We start from the raw sequence: 6359 nt of genomic DNA, 5'->3' as shown, positions 1-6359 counted from the left end.
TCAAAAGATTGCTTCTGTGTCATAGCCCTTTGGCCGTCGACACAGTTTGGTTCGCTGCCACTTGTTCATGCTTCAGATATTGAAGCGGACACGGAAAAAAGGGGTGCTGTGAGTTTTTTTCCTTAGCCCAAGCCAGCCAACGGCGTCCGGTGTTTCCTGGAACTGTGTGCCTGCTTCCGACGCTTCGTAAAAGATTTTCCAGCGATCACACAGCCGTTTACTGATCTGCCCAAGAAACACGTGCCTTTCACATGGGACGCTTCTCCAGCTGGCGCTTTTCCACAGCTCAGCACTATTCTCACCACGCCTCTTATATTCCAGCATTTCGACCCACCCGTCGAACAGAGGTCCGAACCGATGCCAGGCGACAGGGAATTCGAGCCGTCTATGCGTAACTCCAACGTCGACGCGACCGATACAGCCGTACTGAATGGACGGGAGACAAGGATACCGAAGCAAACAGTCAAAGGGGTTACCGATATGCGGAGTGTTTCAAAGGAAGTGAAACTCGCAGAGTGCATGGTGACAGAGGTTCAAAGGCAGGGCCATGGAAAAGAAAGCGCAGTGCTTCCAGTAAGCGGGGATATTTGGATGCAATCTCTGGCAAATAATTTTACGGTCATTCAAATCAACCGAGAGGTGCAAAGAAAACGCGGCGAAAGCGATTTTCTGCATGACGGGATACACTTTAGCGATAGTGTATACTAACACCGTTTGGAGTGCGACTCACTGCACGCGCACTAGCTTTCTTTAGGCGGGCCCCAGGCAATCAGGAAGGTAGAATAGGTATTGATTGTAGCGACACACCGGGCAAGCAGCAGAATTAGACCACAAGGAGTTAAGAAAATACGCACAAAGGATAACTATACCGAAGTTAAAATCTGTGATATAAGCATGCAGAATGGTCGCAAGCAGGAAAAAAGGCTGGAAATATAAACCCAGGTGAATGACGAAGACCTTAGGAGGTGCGACTTGACTGAAAATCATTTGCGAGATTTGGAGCAGCTCCCGGTTATTCGCAATCCTATATAGGAGGGCTCTAACGAATAACTGAGTCAAAAAAGGCGGAGGAGCAGGCATCCTGATTAGGCCAGGTAGGAAGTAGCAAAGGGTAAGGGAGACATATACTGAGCATTTGTAGATTAGCGGCACATTTATGGACTAAGCCTTAATTTCAGAAACGCTCTACGATTGACCAGACCAAATGATGATAGATTAGCATGGAAAAAATAGCCTGGATAGCGGTAACAAACGTTTAACCTTAAATTCAGGAGAGATACTATAACGTAATACACGAACCAATAGCAACAGAATTCTTAAATATGAATGAAAATCAAATAACAGAGATGGCAAGAACATAGACATTCAAACGCAGGCGCTTCCAACAACAATCTGGGAATATAACCTGGAAACGTTATGCCTGGAGACGTTATGCACCAGGAAATACCTCAGACATCGCAAAAAAATTGTTGGATTGGAAAGAGGAAATCACCTAAGTGGTTGAAAAATGAATGCCGTGTTCTTGTCTTCGTAGTTTCGAAATTGGTCTATATTTATACGGCAAGCCGTTCTCTGTAATCAAGGACCATTACGTGCTGTGCTGGCTTTCATCATTCAGGTCCCCTATGGACTGTGTTGGTCACCGAGCTCTACACGTATGCGAAAATATTCATATACGTTTGTTTATAAATCCGGCCACTTGCGTCAAGACGCAGAGGGTTTATCTCACTACGCTGTGGATGTAATGCCTACCGTCAGCATCGCACCACACGCATGCATTTTTTTCAATTTCCCTGCTGACCACGCCGCCAGCGAGCAACGCTGTGTCGACTTCTTGAGCGGCCTCTTGATTGCCTCGAAATTTCACCTTCCAACGCCTCCTTTCGCTTGTTCGTCCCCAAGGATGGTACAGTATATCACCGTAACATTCACCCTGGTGGTCCTGCCTTCCTCCTCGTCGTTCCCGAGCACCTCCGTTCGTCCACTTTCTACGAGCTCCACGACGTTCCATTTGCCGGCCACCTCGGCATCTCTCCAACTTTCGACAGTATCCGTCGACGAGTTACCTGGCCTCGCCCACTTGGTACCAAAATGCATTGGGGCTTGTCGGCAATTCCAAAGTCTCAAAACGCCATTTCCTCCTCTTCCAGGGCACCTTTAACCACTCGACATCCAGTCGGACTGATTCTTTTGCGTTGGCTTTGGCTTGCTTGCCTCTTTTCCTGTGCCCACATCTGGCATCAAGTGGGTAGCTGAAGCCACAGATTACGCCAAGCACTGTACAAAACCCCAACGCTATCAACAAGGTGCGCCACAAATGTTGCCAATTCCCTACTCCACAACGTTATTTTCCAACATAGAACCCCACGCGAACTGGTGACTGACCGAAATTGTAAATTCCTGTCAAAGGTCATTAACCACAAAGTACGGTCTTGTCCATCGCGCCATCAGCTCACCACGTCTTACCATCGACAAGCAAGTGTTCTCAAAGAGCTTTTCGATCATACCCTTAGACACATGGTCTACAGCGAAGCTATTCATTTCTAGCGTTCAGTGGATGTTCGGTCTGCACGTGCAATAACCGTGGGCCGATCCCGGAAGTAGTGCAATACCGGGCGGACCGCCGGCGGAGGTGAAGCAGCCTTCAAGCACTCTGCGAACTTGCGAAAAAATAATTTAGATCCAGAGAGAATCCGCACCGGTTATTGCGCTGATAAGAACAGATACTACACTTTGACCCGTGTCGGCCACGTCTACGTTAGCACCGCCCTCTCTTTGTCGGAGTTCAAAGTGCTTGGCATTTCCTTTCCTTCCGCTCTTCCGTGGTAGCGGTCCCATCGAAACTTCACACGCGTCTAGTTTCCTCCGACTCTTCAAAACGGTGGTCCCGTCGTCCAACCGAATGTATACAAAATTACATTCAATGAGTTCCTACATTTCTTCAAAATTATGTGTCACCTCTCTGTCGTGTGCTAAACAGCATCGCTGATGATCCACATTCACAGAATGGAATGGCTCATGATTTTTGTTCAAGAATGTCTCATCTGACCACAGTGATTAAGATGTCGCTCAACCGTATGTCCCAATTTCATAGAATCCTTCACGTCAAAACACGGCTAGCCATTTCCCGCTTTTTCAGTTGTTCGGCCGAGAACTCACATGCCACTTGACACCGTCCTTCCACCCGTAGCAGGGCCGGCCAGCCAATGTGCACAACAGGCCGTGACCCAGGCTGCACAAACTCGGATGATTTTCCGCGCTGGCTTCTTGACCTCTCAAGAAAACCAACGGCGTTTCTATGAACAACGACACCAAGACGCGAGCTCTTCGCCTGCGTCCTCTAGTATATTATTCTGTTCCTCATTTCATAACATTGGATTCTAGGAAAAGCTCCTCTCTCGTACGCGGGCCGATACAACGTCCTTCGTGCCGTGACTGCCGTTACATATGAGGTGGTCTCCGCCGCTCCCACTACATAACCTATACCAGAGTTTAATAATGCTGTGCAATGTGCATGTCGAACGCCTCAAATCTTTTCACTCTGGCGTTGGCACCGATCTTCACACGGGACGGGTCGGCACTTTGATATATCTACCACTGGGGGTAATACTACGTACGTTCGCCTCTTCAAAGATGAGCGCAGTCGCCCGACGAAGAACTACTTGGCACCTGGCTCGAGCTGCCTGATACTTACCGCTTAAAGACGGTAAAAATAAAAATATCTTCCCTGACTGATTCAAGGCCGATTCCCCAGAGCTTCATTTTACTAAGGCCAACAATTACAACTTTTCAGCGGTGCACTTGCTTTTGTAAATATATTCTGTAAGTATATAATCTGCAGCAATATTACTATTTCATTCGCGTAACAATAAGCTGGAACGAATAGACCTTAATGATACCCGATTCGTATACATTTTTCTTGCTTGCGATTTTGTTGTAGATTTGACTTCCCGATCTTTCATTTTCATATTATGTCCTTTTGAAATGTTATTTCGTCTTTTCATGCTGACACAAATTGTGGTTTTATGTGGTCCTTGTCTATGTATATTTTCACTTGTTTTCTCGGCTTCAGATGCCGCGCTACTTTTCTTAGCTTTTTCTCTCTTTAGTAGACTGGGAAGACTAAAACATATCATGCACGTAGCTACAACGTCCATTCATTTCGTAGCCTTTTTATGGACGAGTTTCTCTAAATTGGTGCTAACCTAAATATTTCTGTAACAAAAACATGACTCGACAGTTGCGCGGCATCGCTTTCTCAATAGCATTATGTGCCCTGAAGTGAATCCATGCATTTTTGTATTGTTAATTTCAAGAAAGCGGTTATATACTACACCATCAGGCAGAATAATTTATTACATAAATAAAATCGGAGATTGTGAAAATCAAGAAACTACATTTAAACGGTAAGAGCACTAATTTAAAGAACAATTTAGTAAAATCGGGGTGCTCGTAAAAACAAACGAGTACAGGTGCTCGTCCACCACTCGAAATCCTCGGCGCCAGTCCGGAAACGCAGTCGGGGTGCTGCATACATCGACGACGAAAGGCTCAGCATTTCCATCAGATCGTCTTCCTGGGACGGGCCCTTCCCTTGCAGCAGTTCTTGCAGTTGTCTCACGATATCCGCTAGGGACCCACTTGCGTCGCATTTATTCCTGTCCCAAAACACGGTGACAGGCGATGATGATCGAGCATCCCACAATTGTACCTCAGCGTTGTCTCTGGAGTAGCCAGCGCGTCACCGTTCGAACAGTGCTGTGAAGCAACTGCTTCTCTCACGTTTCCAGGAACGTCAGGTTTCAGCTGCACCTTGAGAAGGGCGAAGAGTTCCGGAAGGTTTGCTTTCATGTTGGACGGCAAGCTGGTGGGACGGCCGCCTGTCGAGCCGAACGAGAGCTTGCATGGGCTTCGACTTCTTCCTCCTGTAGCGCTTTCGAGCAGCGACGGTTGACATGCCTTGAAGCTGGCCAGGCTCTGATGGAACGGGTGAAGCTTCGAGAGCCCTTGTTCTGGCAGCCAGGTTCCGATGGCGGACATGGAATGAATTTCTCAAGAGCAAAAAGCGCAGCTCGTGCTCTGAACGCGCATGCAGAGCTCCACGCAGCCAGCAGGTCACGTGATGAAAAGAAACCGCCGCCAGGTTCCGGCGTCTCTTTTGAAGCAAAGGTATTAATTACCCGTTTTCGCGCGTTGGCCTCGGTGTGTTTCTTGTTGGGCGGCTGCGGGCCCGTAGACGCCTGCCGGGAGCTGAAGTCATTGCAGTACATTGAAGGGCTTTATGATTACACAAGTGGTCGGTAAACGACGAAGAGGAGTTGCAAATTTTTCCGCAAAGATGAAAGAGGAAAAAGAAGACGCGGCATCATTTCTATGCGCAATAAACAAATAGAAATACCGCAAATATACCATGGATTTACTGCCGAATTCTGTATTCCCGCCGACTGTCTTACAGCGTTTTCTTCACGCATGCCTGCAACGCCAGTCACACCGAAGCGCACCTTCCGCAAGAAGTCACAGCATCGTAAGTGCATAGGGAAGGGAACTGTTTGCAGGACGTTGACTTACATAACACTGACACCATGCTAGTATTGCCATCAGGGATTTCATGTTTTTGATCGAATTTGTGAAGATGGGATACAGGCTTCGAGGAAGCAAATAAACTTTCAGGGAGCATTGCTACACACATCCAGCTTTCGCAAGCCAACTCTAGGTGAAATCATCCCTTTTCATCTCTAAAATATGCCGGCAGAAGCCATTTCACGATGAATGTCGACGTAATTGGAATCAGTAGTGAAGCAAAGTAGCCGGCCACCGTATTGCAGCCGCAGAGAAGCGTTATGTCTAAGGCGTGTATACCGCCGGGTTCCCCTCTCGCTCGCACCACTTGAGGTGATTGAATGCCATGTCTTTCGGTTGTGGTGCCGAGACTCGCTTTTACAAATGAAGTCACTGCGGAGCCGCTAGACGGTCCAGTGTGTTGTAATCCGCGTGTGATGCGTGTGTAAGCGTATATTCTGAAAAGATTCTGTTGGTATCACAGCACTTCAGCCGTCGGCAGAGTACAGTTCACTGCTGCCTGCTGATACTTCAGCTTCAGAAGCGGACCCGCGGAAAAAGTAGTGCTGTGACTTTTCCTTAGCCCAAGCCATTCAACGACTTCCGGTGTTTAGTGGAACTGTGTGCCTCCTTCCGACGCTTCGGAAAAGATTCTGCAGCGATCACACGGCTGCTTATTGACCTGCCCAAGAAAGACGTGTCTTTTACATGGGATCCGCCTCAGGCTGGCGCTTTTCCTCAGCTCAGCACTATTCTCACCACGCCTCCTATCTTGCAGCATTTCGACCCACCCATCCAAC

At 47.8% G+C, this 6359-nt stretch overlaps 1 pseudogene; it reads right to left on the bottom strand.

Annotated features, from left to right (window-relative positions):
- Positions 1 to 2578: 2578 nt before the first annotated feature.
- LOC135918954 (U2 spliceosomal RNA) lies at positions 2579 to 2744 on the bottom strand (annotated as a pseudogene).
- Between the last annotated feature and the right edge of the window lie 3615 nt (positions 2745 to 6359).

This window comes from Dermacentor albipictus, chromosome 2 (assembly GCF_038994185.2).
Source record: "Dermacentor albipictus isolate Rhodes 1998 colony chromosome 2, USDA_Dalb.pri_finalv2, whole genome shotgun sequence".
Classification (NCBI taxonomy): Eukaryota; Metazoa; Arthropoda; class Arachnida; order Ixodida; family Ixodidae; genus Dermacentor; species Dermacentor albipictus.
Note: the sequence above shows the minus strand (reverse complement) of the source record. Positions and strands in the feature narration are given on the sequence as shown.